The sequence below is a fragment of the Eleutherodactylus coqui genome, chromosome 2 (genome assembly GCF_035609145.1).
Source record: "Eleutherodactylus coqui strain aEleCoq1 chromosome 2, aEleCoq1.hap1, whole genome shotgun sequence".
NCBI lineage: Eukaryota > Metazoa > Chordata > Amphibia > Anura > Eleutherodactylidae > Eleutherodactylus > Eleutherodactylus coqui.
Window position 1 is genome coordinate 321,190,205 of NC_089838.1, and position 17,313 is coordinate 321,207,517.

The 17,313-nt window shown below is 43.9% G+C and overlaps 23 non-coding genes across 23 annotated transcripts; all 23 read left to right on the top strand.

Annotated features, from left to right (window-relative positions):
* Positions 1-210: 210 nt before the first annotated feature.
* On the top strand, positions 211-282 carry TRNAW-CCA (transfer RNA tryptophan (anticodon CCA)). The gene has a single exon. It is a non-coding gene; the product is annotated as a tRNA-Trp (tRNA).
* A 592-nt stretch (positions 283-874) lies between these two features.
* On the top strand, positions 875-946 carry TRNAW-CCA (transfer RNA tryptophan (anticodon CCA)). The gene has a single exon. It is a non-coding gene; the product is annotated as a tRNA-Trp (tRNA).
* Positions 947-2,202: 1,256 nt separating this feature from the next.
* On the top strand, positions 2,203-2,274 carry TRNAW-CCA (transfer RNA tryptophan (anticodon CCA)). The gene has a single exon. It is a non-coding gene; the product is annotated as a tRNA-Trp (tRNA).
* A 593-nt stretch (positions 2,275-2,867) lies between these two features.
* TRNAW-CCA (transfer RNA tryptophan (anticodon CCA)) lies at positions 2,868-2,939 on the top strand. The gene has a single exon. It is a non-coding gene; the product is annotated as a tRNA-Trp (tRNA).
* An 823-nt stretch (positions 2,940-3,762) lies between these two features.
* TRNAW-CCA (transfer RNA tryptophan (anticodon CCA)) lies at positions 3,763-3,834 on the top strand. Its single transcript has one exon. It is a non-coding gene; the product is annotated as a tRNA-Trp (tRNA).
* A 1,256-nt stretch (positions 3,835-5,090) lies between these two features.
* TRNAW-CCA (transfer RNA tryptophan (anticodon CCA)) lies at positions 5,091-5,162 on the top strand. Its single transcript has one exon. It is a non-coding gene; the product is annotated as a tRNA-Trp (tRNA).
* A 592-nt stretch (positions 5,163-5,754) lies between these two features.
* Positions 5,755-5,826, top strand: TRNAW-CCA (transfer RNA tryptophan (anticodon CCA)). Its single transcript has one exon. It is a non-coding gene; the product is annotated as a tRNA-Trp (tRNA).
* A 592-nt stretch (positions 5,827-6,418) lies between these two features.
* TRNAW-CCA (transfer RNA tryptophan (anticodon CCA)) lies at positions 6,419-6,490 on the top strand. Its single transcript has one exon. It is a non-coding gene; the product is annotated as a tRNA-Trp (tRNA).
* A 592-nt stretch (positions 6,491-7,082) lies between these two features.
* On the top strand, positions 7,083-7,154 carry TRNAW-CCA (transfer RNA tryptophan (anticodon CCA)). The gene has a single exon. It is a non-coding gene; the product is annotated as a tRNA-Trp (tRNA).
* Positions 7,155-7,746: 592 nt separating this feature from the next.
* TRNAW-CCA (transfer RNA tryptophan (anticodon CCA)) lies at positions 7,747-7,818 on the top strand. Its single transcript has one exon. It is a non-coding gene; the product is annotated as a tRNA-Trp (tRNA).
* Positions 7,819-8,410: 592 nt separating this feature from the next.
* Positions 8,411-8,482, top strand: TRNAW-CCA (transfer RNA tryptophan (anticodon CCA)). Its single transcript has one exon. It is a non-coding gene; the product is annotated as a tRNA-Trp (tRNA).
* Positions 8,483-9,074: 592 nt separating this feature from the next.
* On the top strand, positions 9,075-9,146 carry TRNAW-CCA (transfer RNA tryptophan (anticodon CCA)). The gene has a single exon. It is a non-coding gene; the product is annotated as a tRNA-Trp (tRNA).
* Positions 9,147-9,738: 592 nt separating this feature from the next.
* Positions 9,739-9,810, top strand: TRNAW-CCA (transfer RNA tryptophan (anticodon CCA)). The gene has a single exon. It is a non-coding gene; the product is annotated as a tRNA-Trp (tRNA).
* Positions 9,811-10,402: 592 nt separating this feature from the next.
* TRNAW-CCA (transfer RNA tryptophan (anticodon CCA)) lies at positions 10,403-10,474 on the top strand. Its single transcript has one exon. It is a non-coding gene; the product is annotated as a tRNA-Trp (tRNA).
* A 592-nt stretch (positions 10,475-11,066) lies between these two features.
* Positions 11,067-11,138, top strand: TRNAW-CCA (transfer RNA tryptophan (anticodon CCA)). Its single transcript has one exon. It is a non-coding gene; the product is annotated as a tRNA-Trp (tRNA).
* Positions 11,139-11,730: 592 nt separating this feature from the next.
* TRNAW-CCA (transfer RNA tryptophan (anticodon CCA)) lies at positions 11,731-11,802 on the top strand. The gene has a single exon. It is a non-coding gene; the product is annotated as a tRNA-Trp (tRNA).
* A 592-nt stretch (positions 11,803-12,394) lies between these two features.
* Positions 12,395-12,466, top strand: TRNAW-CCA (transfer RNA tryptophan (anticodon CCA)). The gene has a single exon. It is a non-coding gene; the product is annotated as a tRNA-Trp (tRNA).
* A 592-nt stretch (positions 12,467-13,058) lies between these two features.
* TRNAW-CCA (transfer RNA tryptophan (anticodon CCA)) lies at positions 13,059-13,130 on the top strand. The gene has a single exon. It is a non-coding gene; the product is annotated as a tRNA-Trp (tRNA).
* Positions 13,131-13,722: 592 nt separating this feature from the next.
* TRNAW-CCA (transfer RNA tryptophan (anticodon CCA)) lies at positions 13,723-13,794 on the top strand. The gene has a single exon. It is a non-coding gene; the product is annotated as a tRNA-Trp (tRNA).
* A 1,256-nt stretch (positions 13,795-15,050) lies between these two features.
* Positions 15,051-15,122, top strand: TRNAW-CCA (transfer RNA tryptophan (anticodon CCA)). The gene has a single exon. It is a non-coding gene; the product is annotated as a tRNA-Trp (tRNA).
* Positions 15,123-15,714: 592 nt separating this feature from the next.
* TRNAW-CCA (transfer RNA tryptophan (anticodon CCA)) lies at positions 15,715-15,786 on the top strand. Its single transcript has one exon. It is a non-coding gene; the product is annotated as a tRNA-Trp (tRNA).
* A 592-nt stretch (positions 15,787-16,378) lies between these two features.
* TRNAW-CCA (transfer RNA tryptophan (anticodon CCA)) lies at positions 16,379-16,450 on the top strand. The gene has a single exon. It is a non-coding gene; the product is annotated as a tRNA-Trp (tRNA).
* A 592-nt stretch (positions 16,451-17,042) lies between these two features.
* Positions 17,043-17,114, top strand: TRNAW-CCA (transfer RNA tryptophan (anticodon CCA)). Its single transcript has one exon. It is a non-coding gene; the product is annotated as a tRNA-Trp (tRNA).
* The last annotated feature ends 199 nt before the right edge of the window (positions 17,115-17,313 follow it).

Genomic DNA, 17,313 nt, shown 5'->3' on the forward strand with positions numbered 1-17,313 from the left:
CAGACATGACACACAATGCCAGTTTTTGCCTCCTGCATCTAGTTTGACATGCAGCAGCAAGAGCTTGTTGCGCAACGGTTGTGCGTTTCACTCCACATCAGAAGATTGTGCCTAGAAATCACATCCAAATCAAATCAGACTTTTCATGATCCAGTACAGATACATGATCGAAAAGAGTGCTGAACAGGGTCAGAGCACTCAAGTTTCATTGACCTTGTGGCGCAACGGTAGCGCGTCTGACTCCAGATCAGAAGGTTGCGTGTTCAAATCACGTCAGGGTCATCTGACATTTTACTCGTCAACTACAAAAAATTGTTCAAAAACACTGTGGAATTGGGTTACGGCAAAAAAACAAACTTCTTTGACCTTGTGGCATAAATAAGCGTCTCTCAATGGAAGACCAGAAAGCTGCATGTGAAAATGACATTTGCACCACACTCTAAAAAAATGGAGTGAACTGGCCATGTGACCTGACTGCGCTCTACGCAACCTTGATTGAAATACACATGCATCACGGCTCCACTTTTGGTACCCAAAAGAGGCTGAAGACTTTGTCAAAAGATAGCTTGACGGCACTTCAGATGCTGGAGAACCTAGCCCATATGGGGATCAAAAGCTGAAACCTCCGTGTTATTAGAACCACGGTTTAACAAAAGTGAGCAAGTAGACATGACACACAATGCCAGTTTTTGCCTCCTGCATCTAGTTTGACATGCAGCAGCAAGAGCTTGTTGCGCAACGGTTGTGCGTTTCACTCCACATCAGAAGATTGTGCCTAGAAATCACATCCAAATCAAATCAGACTTTTCATGATCCAGTACAGATACATGATCGAAAAGAGTGCTGAACAGGGTCAGAGCACTCAAGTTTCATTGACCTTGTGGCGCAACGGTAGCGCGTCTGACTCCAGATCAGAAGGTTGCGTGTTCAAATCACGTCAGGGTCATCTGACATTTTACTTGTCAACTACAAAAAATTGTTCAAAAACACTGTGGAATTGGGTTACGGCAAAAAAACAAACTTCTTTGACCTTGTGGCATAAATAAGCGTCTCTCAATGGAAGACCAGAAAGTTGCATGTGAAAATGACATTTGCACCACACTCTAAAAAAATGGAGTGAACTGGCCATGTGACCTGACTGCGCTTTACGCAACCTTGATTGAAATACACATGCATCACGGCTCCACTTTTGGTACCCAAAAGAGGCCGAAGACTTTGTCAAAAGATAGCTTGACGGCACTTCAGATGCTGGAGAACCTAGCCCATATGGGGATCAAAAGCTGAAACCTCCGTGTTATTAGAACCACGGTTTAACAAAAGTGAGCAAGCAGACATGACACACAATGCCAGTTTTTGCCTCCTGCATCTAGTTTGACATGCAGCAGCAAGAGCTTGTTGCGCAACGGTTGTGCGTTTCACTCCACATCAGAAGATTGTGCCTAGAAATCACATCCAAATCAAATCAGACTTTTCATGATCCAGTACAGATACATGATCGAAAAGAGTGCTGAACAGGGTCAGAGCACTCAAGTTTCATTGACCTTGTGGCGCAACGGTAGCGCATCTGACTCCAGATCAGAAGGTTGCGTGTTCAAATCACGTCAGGGTCATCTGACATTTTACTCGTCAACTACAAAAAATTGTTCAAAAACACTGTGGAATTGGGTTACAGCAAAAAAACAAACTTCTTTGACCTTGTGGCATAAATAAGCGTCTCTCAATGGAAGACCAGAAAGCTGCATGTGAAAATGACATTTGCACCACACTCTAAAAAAATGGAGTGAACTGGCCATGTGACCTGACTGCGCTCTACGCAACCTTGATTGAAATACACATGCATCACGGCTCCACTTTTGGTACCCAAAAGAGGCCGAAGACTTTGTCAAAAGATAGCTTGACGGCACTTCAGATGCTGGAGAACCTAGCCCATATGGGGATCAAAAGCTGAAACCTCCGTGTTATTAGAACCACGGTTTAACAAAAGTGAGCAAGCAGACACGACACACAATGCCAGTTTTTGCCTCCTGCATCTAGTTTGACATGCAGCAGCAAGAGCTTGTTGCGCAACGGTTGTGCGTTTCACTCCACATCAGAAGATTGTGCCTAGAAATCACATCCAAATCAAATCAGACTTTTCATGATCCAGTACAGATACATGATTGAAAAGAGTGCTGAACAGGGTCAGAGCACTCAAGTTTCATTGACCTTGTGGCGCAACGGTAGCGCGTCTGACTCCAGATCAGAAGGTTGCGTGTTCAAATCACGTCAGGGTCATTTGACATTTTACTCATCAACTACAAAAAATTGTTCAAAAACACTGTGGAATTGGGTTACGGCAAAAAAAACAAACTTCTTTGACCTTGTGGCATAAATAAGCGTCTCTCAATGGAAGACCAGAAAGTTGCATGTGAAAATGACATTTGCACCACACTCTAAAAAAATGGAGTGAACTGGCCATGTGACCTGACTGCGCTCTACGCAACCTTGATTCAAATACACATGCATCACGGCTCCAGTTTTGGCACCTAAAAGAGGCCGAAGACTTTGTCAAAAGATAGCTTGACGGCACTTCAGATGCTGGAGAACCTAGCCCATATGGGGATCAAAAGCTGAAACCTCCGTGTTATTAGAACCACGGTTTAACAAAAGTGAGCAAGCAGACATGACAGACAATGCCAGTTTTTGCCTCCTGCATCTAGTTTGACATGCAGCAGCAAGAGCTTGTTGCGCAACGGTTGTGCATTTCACTCCACATCAGAAGATTGTGCCTAGAAATCACATCCAAATCAAATCAGACTTTTCATGATCCAGTACAGATACATGATCGAAAAGAGTGCTGAACAGGGTCAGAGCACTCAAGTTTCATTGACCTTGTGGCGCAACGGTAGCGCGTCTGACTCCAGATCAGAAGGTTGCGTGTTCAAATCACGTCAGGGTCATCTGACATTTTACTCATCAACTACAAAAAATTGTTCAAAAACACTGTGGAATTGAGTTACGGCAAAAAAACAAACTTCTTTGACCTTGTGGCATAAATAAGCGTCTCTCATTGGAAGACCAGAAAGTTGCATGTGAAAATGACATTTGCACCACACTCTAAAAAAATGGAGTGAACTGGCCATGTGACATGACTGCGCTCTACGCAACCTTGATTCAAATACACATGCATCACGGCTCCACTTTTGGTACCCAAAAGAGGCTGAAGACTTTGTCAAAAGATAGCTTGACGGCACTTCAGATGCTGGAGAACCTAGCCCATATGGGGATCAAAAGCTGAAACCTCCGTGTTATTAGAACCACGGTTTAACAAAAGTGAGCAAGCAGACATGACACACAATGCCAGTTTTTGCCTCCTGCATCTAGTTTGACATGCAGCAGCAAGAGCTTGTTGCGCAACGGTTGTGCGTTTCACTCCACATCAGAAGATTGTGCCTAGAAATCACATCCAAATCAAATCAGACTATTCATGATCCAGTACAGATACATGATTGAAAAGAGTGCTGAACAGGGTCAGAGCACTCAAGTGGGGATCGTTTAACAAAAGTGAGCAAGCAGACATGACAGACAATGCCAGTTTTTGCCTCCTGCATCTAGTTTGACATGCAGCAGCAAGAGCTTGTTGCGCAACGGTTGTGCGTTTCACTCCACATCAGAAGATTGTGCCTAGAAATCACATCCAAATCAAATCAGACTTTTCATGATCCAGTACAGATACATGATCGAAAAGAGTGCTGAACAGGGTCAGAGCACTCAAGTTTCATTGACCTTGTGGCGCAACGGTAGCGCGTCTGACTCCAGATCAGAAGGTTGCGTGTTCAAATCACGTCAGGGTCATCTGACATTTTACTCATCAACTACAAAAAATTGTTCAAAAACACTGTGGAATTGAGTTACGGCAAAAAAACAAACTTCTTTGACCTTGTGGCATAAATAAGCGTCTCTCAATGGAAGACCAGAAAGTTGCATGTGAAAATGACATTTGCACCACACTCTAAAAAAATGGAGTGAACTGGCCATGTGACATGACTGCGCTCTACGCAACCTTGATTCAAATACACATGCATCACGGCTCCACTTTTGGTACCCAAAAGAGGCTGAAGACTTTGTCAAAAGATAGCTTGACGGCACTTCAGATGCTGGAGAACCTAGCCCATATGGGGATCAAAAGCTGAAACCTCCGTGTTATTAGAACCACGGTTTAACAAAAGTGAGCAAGCAGACATGACACACAATGCCAGTTTTTGCCTCCTGCATCTAGTTTGACATGCAGCAGCAAGAGCTTGTTGCGCAACGGTTGTGCGTTTCACTCCACATCAGAAGATTGTGCCTAGAAATCACATCCAAATCAAATCAGACTTTTCATGATCCAGTACAGATACATGATCGAAAAGAGTGCTGAACAGGGTCAGAGCACTCAAGTTTCATTGACCTTGTGGCGCAACGGTAGCGCGTCTGACTCCAGATCAGAAGGTTGTGTGTTCAAATCACGTCAGGGTCATCTGACATTTTACTCGTCAACTACAAAAAATTGTTCAAAAACACTGTGGAATTGGGTTACGGCAAAAAAACAAACTTCTTTGACCTTGTGGCATAAATAAGCGTCTCTCAATGGAAGACCAGAAAGTTGCATGTGAAAATGACATTTGCACCACACTCTAAAAAAATGGAGTGAACTGGCCATGTGACCTGACTGCGCTCTACGCAACCTTGATTCAAATACACATGCATCAGGGCTCCACTTTTGGCACCCAAAAGAGGCCGAAGACTTTGTCAAAAGATAGCTTGACGGCACTTCAGATGCTGGAGAACCTAGCCCATATGGGGATCAAAAGCTGAAACCTCCGTGTTATTAGAACCACGGTTTAACAAAAGTGAGCAAGCAGACATGACAGACAATGCCAGTTTTTGCCTCCTGCATCTAGTTTGACATGCAGCAGCAAGAGCTTGTTGCGCAACGGTTGTGCGTTTCACTCCACATCAGAAGATTGTGCCTAGAAATCACATCCAAATCAAATCAGACTTTTCATGATCCAGTACAGATACATGATCGAAAAGAGTGCTGAACAGGGTCAGAGCACACAAGTTTCATTGACCTTGTGGCGCAACGGTAGCGCGTCTGACTCCAGATCAGAAGGTTGCGTGTTCAAATCACGTCAGGGTCATTTGACATTTTACTCATCAACTACAAAAAATTGTTCAAAAACACTGTGGAATTGGGTTACGGCAAAAAAACAAATTTCTTTGACCTTGTGGCATAAATAAGCGTCTCTCAATGGAGGACCAGAAAGTTGCATGTGAAAATGACATTTGCACCACACTCTAAAAAAATGGAGTGAACTGGCCATGTGACATGACTGCGCTCTACGCAACCTTGATTCAAATACACATGCATCACGGCTCCACTTTTGGTACCCAAAAGAGGCCGAAGACTTTGTCAAAAGATAGCTTGACGGCACTTCAGATGCTGGAGAACCTAGCCCATATGGGGATCAAAAGCTGAAACCTCCGTGTTATTAGAACCACGGTTTAACAAAAGTGAGCAAGCAGACATGACACACAATGCCAGTTTTTGCCTCCTGCATCTAGTTTGACATGCAGCAGCAAGAGCTTGTTGCGCAACGGTTGTGCGTTTCACTCCACATCAGAAGATTGTGCCTAGAAATCACATCCAAATCAAATCAGACTTTTCATGATCCAGTACAGATACATGATCGAAAAGAGTGCTGAACAGGGTCAGAGCACTCAAGTTTCATTGACCTTGTGGCGCAACGGTAGCGCGTCTGACTCCAGATCAGAAGGTTGCGTGTTCAAATCACGTCAGGGTCATCTGACATTTTACTCGTCAACTACAAAAAATTGTTCAAAAACACTGTGGAATTGGGTTACGGCAAAAAAACAAACTTCTTTGACCTTGTGGCATAAATAAGCGTCTCTCAATGGAAGACCAGAAAGCTGCATGTGAAAATGACATTTGCACCACACTCTAAAAAAATGGAGTGAACTGGCCATGTGACCTGACTGCGCTCTACGCAACCTTGATTGAAATACACATGCATCACGGCTCCACTTTTGGTACCCAAAAGAGGCTGAAGACTTTGTCAAAAGATAGCTTGACGGCACTTCAGATGCTGGAGAACCTAGCCCATATGGGGATCAAAAGCTGAAACCTCCGTGTTATTAGAACCACGGTTTAACAAAAGTGAGCAAGTAGACATGACACACAATGCCAGTTTTTGCCTCCTGCATCTAGTTTGACATGCAGCAGCAAGAGCTTGTTGCGCAACGGTTGTGCGTTTCACTCCACATCAGAAGATTGTGCCTAGAAATCACATCCAAATCAAATCAGACTTTTCATGATCCAGTACAGATACATGATCGAAAAGAGTGCTGAACAGGGTCAGAGCACTCAAGTTTCATTGACCTTGTGGCGCAACGGTAGCGCGTCTGACTCCAGATCAGAAGGTTGCGTGTTCAAATCACGTCAGGGTCATCTGACATTTTACTTGTCAACTACAAAAAATTGTTCAAAAACACTGTGGAATTGGGTTACGGCAAAAAAACAAACTTCTTTGACCTTGTGGCATAAATAAGCGTCTCTCAATGGAAGACCAGAAAGTTGCATGTGAAAATGACATTTGCACCACACTCTAAAAAAATGGAGTGAACTGGCCATGTGACCTGACTGCGCTTTACGCAACCTTGATTGAAATACACATGCATCACGGCTCCACTTTTGGTACCCAAAAGAGGCCGAAGACTTTGTCAAAAGATAGCTTGACGGCACTTCAGATGCTGGAGAACCTAGCCCATATGGGGATCAAAAGCTGAAACCTCCGTGTTATTAGAACCACGGTTTAACAAAAGTGAGCAAGCAGACATGACACACAATGCCAGTTTTTGCCTCCTGCATCTAGTTTGACATGCAGCAGCAAGAGCTTGTTGCGCAACGGTTGTGCGTTTCACTCCACATCAGAAGATTGTGCCTAGAAATCACATCCAAATCAAATCAGACTTTTCATGATCCAGTACAGATACATGATCGAAAAGAGTGCTGAACAGGGTCAGAGCACTCAAGTTTCATTGACCTTGTGGCGCAACGGTAGCGCGTCTGACTCCAGATCAGAAGGTTGCGTGTTCAAATCACGTCAGGGTCATCTGACATTTTACTCATCAACTACAAAAAATTGTTCAAAAACACTGTGGAATTGAGTTACGGCAAAAAAACAAACTTCTTTGACCTTGTGGCATAAATAAGCGTCTCTCAATGGAAGACCAGAAAGTTGCATGTGAAAATGACATTTGCACCACACTCTAAAAAAATGGAGTGAACTGGCCATGTGACATGACTGCGCTCTACGCAACCTTGATTCAAATACACATGCATCACGGCTCCACTTTTGGTACCCAAAAGAGGCTGAAGACTTTGTCAAAAGATAGCTTGACGGCACTTCAGATGCTGGAGAACCTAGCCCATATGGGGATCAAAAGCTGAAACCTCCGTGTTATTAGAACCACGGTTTAACAAAAGTGAGCAAGCAGACATGACACACAATGCCAGTTTTTGCCTCCTGCATCTAGTTTGACATGCAGCAGCAAGAGCTTGTTGCGCAACGGTTGTGCGTTTCACTCCACATCAGAAGATTGTGCCTAGAAATCACATCCAAATCAAATCAGACTTTTCATGATCCAGTACAGATACATGATCGAAAAGAGTGCTGAACAGGGTCAGAGCACTCAAGTTTCATTGACCTTGTGGCGCAACGGTAGCGCGTCTGACTCCAGATCAGAAGGTTGCGTGTTCAAATCACGTCAGGGTCATCTGACATTTTACTCGTCAACTACAAAAAATTGTTCAAAAACACTGTGGAATTGGGTTACGGCAAAAAAACAAACTTCTTTGACCTTGTGGCATAAATAAGCGTCTCTCAATGGAAGACCAGAAAGTTGCATGTGAAAATGACATTTGCACCACACTCTAAAAAAATGGAGTGAACTGGCCATGTGACCTGACTGCGCTCTACGCAACCTTGATTCAAATACACATGCATCAGGGCTCCACTTTTGGCACCCAAAAGAGGCCGAAGACTTTGTCAAAAGATAGCTTGACGGCACTTCAGATGCTGGAGAACCTAGCCCATATGGGGATCAAAAGCTGAAACCTCCGTGTTATTAGAACCACGGTTTAACAAAAGTGAGCAAGCAGACATGACAGACAATGCCAGTTTTTGCCTCCTGCATCTAGTTTGACATGCAGCAGCAAGAGCTTGTTGCGCAACGGTTGTGCGTTTCACTCCACATCAGAAGATTGTGCCTAGAAATCACATCCAAATCAAATCAGACTTTTCATGATCCAGTACAGATACATGATCGAAAAGAGTGCTGAACAGGGTCAGAGCACACAAGTTTCATTGACCTTGTGGCGCAACGGTAGCGCGTCTGACTCCAGATCAGAAGGTTGCGTGTTCAAATCACGTCAGGGTCATTTGACATTTTACTCATCAACTACAAAAAATTGTTCAAAAACACTGTGGAATTGGGTTACGGCAAAAAAACAAATTTCTTTGACCTTGTGGCATAAATAAGCGTCTCTCAATGGAGGACCAGAAAGTTGCATGTGAAAATGACATTTGCACCACACTCTAAAAAAATGGAGTGAACTGGCCATGTGACATGACTGCGCTCTACGCAACCTTGATTCAAATACACATGCATCACGGCTCCACTTTTGGTACCCAAAAGAGGCCGAAGACTTTGTCAAAAGATAGCTTGACGGCACTTCAGATGCTGGAGAACCTAGCCCATATGGGGATCAAAAGCTGAAACCTCCGTGTTATTAGAACCACGGTTTAACAAAAGTGAGCAAGCAGACATGACACACAATGCCAGTTTTTGCCTCCTGCATCTAGTTTGACATGCAGCAGCAAGAGCTTGTTGCGCAACGGTTGTGCGTTTCACTCCACATCAGAAGATTGTGCCTAGAAATCACATCCAAATCAAATCAGACTTTTCATGATCCAGTACAGATACATGATCGAAAAGAGTGCTGAACAGGGTCAGAGCACTCAAGTTTCATTGACCTTGTGGCGCAACGGTAGCGCGTCTGACTCCAGATCAGAAGGTTGCGTGTTCAAATCACGTCAGGGTCATCTGACATTTTACTCGTCAACTACAAAAAATTGTTCAAAAACACTGTGGAATTGGGTTACGGCAAAAAAACAAACTTCTTTGACCTTGTGGCATAAATAAGCGTCTCTCAATGGAAGACCAGAAAGCTGCATGTGAAAATGACATTTGCACCACACTCTAAAAAAATGGAGTGAACTGGCCATGTGACCTGACTGCGCTCTACGCAACCTTGATTGAAATACACATGCATCACGGCTCCACTTTTGGTACCCAAAAGAGGCCGAAGACTTTGTCAAAAGATAGCTTGACGGCACTTCAGATGCTGGAGAACCTAGCCCATATGGGGATCAAAAGCTGAAACCTCCGTGTTATTAGAACCACGGTTTAACAAAAGTGAGCAAGCAGACATGACACACAATGCCAGTTTTTGCCTCCTGCATCTAGTTTGACATGCAGCAGCAAGAGCTTGTTGCGCAACGGTTGTGCGTTTCACTCCACATCAGAAGATTGTGCCTAGAAATCACATCCAAATCAAATCAGACTTTTCATGATCCAGTACAGATACATGATCGAAAAGAGTGCTGAACAGGGTCAGAGCACTCAAGTTTCATTGACCTTGTGGCGCAACGGTAGCGCGTCTGACTCCAGATCAGAAGGTTGCGTGTTCAAATCACGTCAGGGTCATCTGACATTTTACTCATCAACTACAAAAAATTGTTCAAAAACACTGTGGAATTGGGTTACGGCAAAAAAACAAACTTCTTTGACCTTGTGGCATAAATAAGCGTCTCTCAATGGAGGACCAGAAAGTTGCATGTGAAAATGAGATTTGCACCACACTCTAAAAAAATGGAGTGAACTGGCCATGTGACATGACTGCGCTCTACGCAACCTTGATTCAAATACACATGCATCACGGCTCCAGTTTTGGCACCTAAAAGAGGCCGAAGACTTTGTCAAAAGATAGCTTGACGGCACTTCAGATGCTGGAGAACCTAGCCCATATGGGGATCAAAAGCTGAAACCTCCGTGTTATTAGAACCACGGTTTAACAAAAGTGAGCAAGCAGACATGACACACAATGCCAGTTTTTGCCTCCTGCATCTAGTTTGACATGCAGCAGCAAGAGCTTGTTGCGCAACGGTTGTGCGTTTCACTCCACATCAGAAGATTGTGCCTAGAAATCACATCCAAATCAAATCAGACTTTTCATGATCCAGTACAGATACATGATCGAAAAGAGTGCTGAACAGGGTCAGAGCACTCAAGTTTCATTGACCTTGTGGCGCAACGGTAGCGCGTCTGACTCCAGATCAGAAGGTTGCGTGTTCAAATCACGTCAGGGTCATCTGACATTTTACTCATCAACTACAAAAAATTGTTCAAAAACACTGTGGAATTGGGTTACGGCAAAAAAACAAATTTCTTTGACCTTGTGGCATAAATAAGCGTCTCTCAATGGAGGACCAGAAAGTTGCATGTGAAAATGACATTTGCACCACACTCTAAAAAAATGGAGTGAACTGGCCATGTGACATGACTGCGCTCTACGCAACCTTGATTCAAATACACATGCATCACGGCTCCACTTTTGGTACCCAAAAGAGGCCGAAGACTTTGTCAAAAGATAGCTTGACGGCACTTCAGATGCTGGAGAACCTAGCCCATATGGGGATCAAAAGCTGAAACCTCCGTGTTATTAGAACCACGGTTTAACAAAAGTGAGCAAGCAGACATGACACACAATGCCAGTTTTTGCCTCCTGCATCTAGTTTGACATGCAGCAGCAAGAGCTTGTTGCGCAACGGTTGTGCGTTTCACTCCACATCAGAAGATTGTGCCTAGAAATCACATCCAAATCAAATCAGACTTTTCATGATCCAGTACAGATACATGATCGAAAAGAGTGCTGAACAGGGTCAGAGCACTCAAGTTTCATTGACCTTGTGGCGCAACGGTAGCGCGTCTGACTCCAGATCAGAAGGTTGCGTGTTCAAATCACGTCAGGGTCATCTGACATTTTACTCGTCAACTACAAAAAATTGTTCAAAAACACTGTGGAATTGGGTTACGGCAAAAAAACAAACTTCTTTGACCTTGTGGCATAAATAAGCGTCTCTCAATGGAAGACCAGAAAGCTGCATGTGAAAATGACATTTGCACCACACTCTAAAAAAATGGAGTGAACTGGCCATGTGACCTGACTGCGCTCTACGCAACCTTGATTGAAATACACATGCATCACGGCTCCACTTTTGGTACCCAAAAGAGGCCGAAGACTTTGTCAAAAGATAGCTTGACGGCACTTCAGATGCTGGAGAACCTAGCCCATATGGGGATCAAAAGCTGAAACCTCCGTGTTATTAGAACCACGGTTTAACAAAAGTGAGCAAGCAGACATGACACACAATGCCAGTTTTTGCCTCCTGCATCTAGTTTGACATGCAGCAGCAAGAGCTTGTTGCGCAACGGTTGTGCGTTTCACTCCACATCAGAAGATTGTGCCTAGAAATCACATCCAAATCAAATCAGACTTTTCATGATCCAGTACAGATACATGATCGAAAAGAGTGCTGAACAGGGTCAGAGCACTCAAGTTTCATTGACCTTGTGGCGCAACGGTAGCGCGTCTGACTCCAGATCAGAAGGTTGCGTGTTCAAATCACGTCAGGGTCATCTGACATTTTACTCATCAACTACAAAAAATTGTTCAAAAACACTGTGGAATTGGGTTACGGCAAAAAAACAAACTTCTTTGACCTTGTGGCATAAATAAGCGTCTCTCAATGGAGGACCAGAAAGTTGCATGTGAAAATGAGATTTGCACCACACTCTAAAAAAATGGAGTGAACTGGCCATGTGACATGACTGCGCTCTACGCAACCTTGATTCAAATACACATGCATCACGGCTCCAGTTTTGGCACCTAAAAGAGGCCGAAGACTTTGTCAAAAGATAGCTTGACGGCACTTCAGATGCTGGAGAACCTAGCCCATATGGGGATCAAAAGCTGAAACCTCCGTGTTATTAGAACCACGGTTTAACAAAAGTGAGCAAGCAGACATGACACACAATGCCAGTTTTTGCCTCCTGCATCTAGTTTGACATGCAGCAGCAAGAGCTTGTTGCGCAACGGTTGTGCGTTTCACTCCACATCAGAAGATTGTGCCTAGAAATCACATCCAAATCAAATCAGACTTTTCATGATCCAGTACAGATACATGATCGAAAAGAGTGCTGAACAGGGTCAGAGCACTCAAGTTTCATTGACCTTGTGGCGCAACGGTAGCGCGTCTGACTCCAGATCAGAAGGTTGCGTGTTCAAATCACGTCAGGGTCATTTGACATTTTACTCATCAACTACAAAAAATTGTTCAAAAACACTGTGGAATTGGGTTACGGCAAAAAAACAAATTTCTTTGACCTTGTGGCATAAATAAGCGTCTCTCAATGGAGGACCAGAAAGTTGCATGTGAAAATGACATTTGCACCACACTCTAAAAAAATGGAGTGAACTGGCCATGTGACATGACTGCGCTCTACGCAACCTTGATTCAAATACACATGCATCACGGCTCCACTTTTGGTACCCAAAAGAGGCCGAAGACTTTGTCAAAAGATAGCTTGACGGCACTTCAGATGCTGGAGAACCTAGCCCATATGGGGATCAAAAGCTGAAACCTCCGTGTTATTAGAACCACGGTTTAACAAAAGTGAGCAAGCAGACATGACACACAATGCCAGTTTTTGCCTCCTGCATCTAGTTTGACATGCAGCAGCAAGAGCTTGTTGCGCAACGGTTGTGCGTTTCACTCCACATCAGAAGATTGTGCCTAGAAATCACATCCAAATCAAATCAGACTTTTCATGATCCAGTACAGATACATGATCGAAAAGAGTGCTGAACAGGGTCAGAGCACTCAAGTTTCATTGACCTTGTGGCGCAACGGTAGCGCGTCTGACTCCAGATCAGAAGGTTGCGTGTTCAAATCACGTCAGGGTCATCTGACATTTTACTCGTCAACTACAAAAAATTGTTCAAAAACACTGTGGAATTGGGTTACGGCAAAAAAACAAACTTCTTTGACCTTGTGGCATAAATAAGCGTCTCTCAATGGAAGACCAGAAAGCTGCATGTGAAAATGACATTTGCACCACACTCTAAAAAAATGGAGTGAACTGGCCATGTGACCTGACTGCGCTCTACGCAACCTTGATTGAAATACACATGCATCACGGCTCCACTTTTGGTACCCAAAAGAGGCCGAAGACTTTGTCAAAAGATAGCTTGACGGCACTTCAGATGCTGGAGAACCTAGCCCATATGGGGATCAAAAGCTGAAACCTCCGTGTTATTAGAACCACGGTTTAACAAAAGTGAGCAAGCAGACATGACACACAATGCCAGTTTTTGCCTCCTGCATCTAGTTTGACATGCAGCAGCAAGAGCTTGTTGCGCAACGGTTGTGCGTTTCACTCCACATCAGAAGATTGTGCCTAGAAATCACATCCAAATCAAATCAGACTTTTCATGATCCAGTACAGATACATGATCGAAAAGAGTGCTGAACAGGGTCAGAGCACTCAAGTTTCATTGACCTTGTGGCGCAACGGTAGCGCGTCTGACTCCAGATCAGAAGGTTGCGTGTTCAAATCACGTCAGGGTCATCTGACATTTTACTCGTCAACTACAAAAAATTGTTCAAAAACACTGTGGAATTGGGTTACGGCAAAAAAACAAACTTCTTTGACCTTGTGGCATAAATAAGCGTCTCTCAATGGAAGACCAGAAAGTTGCATGTGAAAATGACATTTGCACCACACTCTAAAAAAATGGAGTGAACTGGCCATGTGACCTGACTGCGCTCTACGCAACCTTGATTCAAATACACATGCATCAGGGCTCCACTTTTGGCACCCAAAAGAGGCCGAAGACTTTGTCAAAAGATAGCTTGACGGCACTTCAGATGCTGGAGAACCTAGCCCATATGGGGATCAAAAGCTGAAACCTCCGTGTTATTAGAACCACGGTTTAACAAAAGTGAGCAAGCAGACATGACAGACAATGCCAGTTTTTGCCTCCTGCATCTAGTTTGACATGCAGCAGCAAGAGCTTGTTGCGCAACGGTTGTGCGTTTCACTCCACATCAGAAGATTGTGCCTAGAAATCACATCCAAATCAAATCAGACTTTTCATGATCCAGTACAGATACATGATCGAAAAGAGTGCTGAACAGGGTCAGAGCACACAAGTTTCATTGACCTTGTGGCGCAACGGTAGCGCGTCTGACTCCAGATCAGAAGGTTGCGTGTTCAAATCACGGCAGGGTCATTTGACATTTTACTCATCAACTACAAAAAATTGTTCAAAAACACTGTGGAATTGGGTTACGGCAAAAAAACAAATTTCTTTGACCTTGTGGCATAAATAAGCGTCTCTCAATGGAGGACCAGAAAGTTGCATGTGAAAATGACATTTGCACCACACTCTAAAAAAATGGAGTGAACTGGCCATGTGACATGACTGCGCTCTACGCAACCTTGATTCAAATACACATGCATCACGGCTCCACTTTTGGCACCCAAAAGAGGCCGAAGACTTTGTCAAAAGATAGCTTGACGGCACTTCAGATGCTGGAGAACCTAGCCCATATGGGGATCAAAAGCTGAAACCTCCGTGTTATTAGAACCACGGTTTAACAAAAGTGAGCAAGCAGACATGACACACAATGCCAGTTTTTGCCTCCTGCATCTAGTTTGACATGCAGCAGCAAGAGCTTGTTGCGCAACGGTTGTGCGTTTCACTCCACATCAGAAGATTGTGCCTAGAAATCACATCCAAATCAAATCAGACTTTTCATGATCCAGTACAGATACATGATCGAAAAGAGTGCTGAACAGGGTCAGAGCACTCAAGTTTCATTGACCTTGTGGCGCAACGGTAGCGCGTCTGACTCCAGATCAGAAGGTTGCGTGTTCAAATCACGTCAGGGTCATCTGACATTTTACTCGTCAACTACAAAAAATTGTTCAAAAACACTGTGGAATTGGGTTACGGCAAAAAAACAAACTTCTTTGACCTTGTGGCATAAATAAGCGTCTCTCAATGGAAGACCAGAAAGCTGCATGTGAAAATGACATTTGCACCACACTCTAAAAAAATGGAGTGAACTGGCCATGTGACCTGACTGCGCTCTACGCAACCTTGATTGAAATACACATGCATCACGGCTCCACTTTTGGTACCCAAAAGAGGCCGAAGACTTTGTCAAAAGATAGCTTGACGGCACTTCAGATGCTGGAGAACCTAGCCCATATGGGGATCAAAAGCTGAAACCTCCGTGTTATTAGAACCACGGTTTAACAAAAGTGAGCAAGCAGACATGACACACAATGCCAGTTTTTGCCTCCTGCATCTAGTTTGACATGCAGCAGCAAGAGCTTGTTGCGCAACGGTTGTGCGTTTCACTCCACATCAGAAGATTGTGCCTAGAAATCACATCCAAATCAAATCAGACTTTTCATGATCCAGTACAGATACATGATCGAAAACAGTGCTGAACAGGGTCAGAGCACTCAAGTTTCATTGACCTTGTGGCGCAACGGTAGCGCGTCTGACTCCAGATCAGAAGGTTGCGTGTTCAAATCACGTCAGGGTCATCTGACATTTTACTCATCAACTACAAAAAATTGTTCAAAAACACTGTGGAATTGGGTTACGGCAAAAAAACAAACTTCTTTGACCTTGTGGCATAAATAAGCGTCTCTCAATGGAGGACCAGAAAGTTGCATGTGAAAATGAGATTTGCACCACACTCTAAAAAAATGGAGTGAACTGGCCATGTGACATGACTGCGCTCTACGCAACCTTGATTCAAATACACATGCATCACGGCTCCAGTTTTGGCACCTAAAAGAGGCCGAAGACTTTGTCAAAAGATAGCTTGACGGCACTTCAGATGCTGGAGAACCTAGCCCATATGGGGATCAAAAGCTGAAACCTCCGTGTTATTAGAACCACGGTTTAACAAAAGTGAGCAAGCAGACATGACACACAATGCCAGTTTTTGCCTCCTGCATCTAATTTGACATGCAGCAGCAAGAGCTTGTTGCGCAACGGTTGTGCGTTTCACTCCACATCAGAAGATTGTGCCTAGAAATCACATCCAAATCAAATCAGACTTTTCATGATCCAGTACAGATACATGATCGAAAAGAGTGCTGAACAGGGTCAGAGCACTCAAGTTTCATTGACCTTGTGGCGCAACGGTAGCGCGTCTGACTCCAGATCAGAAGGTTGCGTGTTCAAATCACGTCAGGGTCATCTGACATTTTACTCATCAACTACAAAAAATTGTTCAAAAACACTGTGGAATTGGGTTACGGCAAAAAAACAAACTTCTTTGACCTTGTGGCATAAATAAGCGTCTCTCAATGGAGGACCAGAAAGTTGCATGTGAAAATGACATTTGCACCACACTCTAAAAAAATGGAGTGAACTGGCCATGTGACATGACTGCGCTCTACGCAACCTTGATTCAAATACACATGCATCACGGCTCCAGTTTTGGCACCTAAAAGAGGCCGAAGACTTTGTCAAAAGATAGCTTGACGGCACTTCAGATGCTGGAGAACGTAGCCCATATGGGGATCAAAAGCTGAAACCTCCGTGTTATTAGAACCACGGTTTAACAAAAGTGAGCAAGCAGACATGACACACAATGCCAGTTTTTGCCTCCTGCATCTAGTTTGACATGCAGCAGCAAGAGCTTGTTGCGCAACGGTTGTGCGTTTCACTCCACATCAGAAGATTGTGCCTAGAAATCACATCCAAATCAAATCAGACTTTTCATGATCCAGTACAGATACATGATCGAAAACAGTGCTGAACAGGGTCAGAGCACTCAAGTTTCATTGACCTTGTGGCGCAACGGTAGCGCGTCTGACTCCAGATCAGAAGGTTGCGTGTTCAAATCACGTCAGGGTCATCTGACATTTTACTCATCAACTACAAAAAATTGTTCAAAAACACTGTGGAATTGGGTTACGGCAAAAAAACAAACTTCTTTGACCTTGTGGCATAAATAAGCGTCTCTCAATGGAAGACCAGAAAGTTGCATGTGAAAATGACATTTGCACCACACTCTAAAAAAATGGAGTGAACTGGCCATGTGACCTGACTGCGCT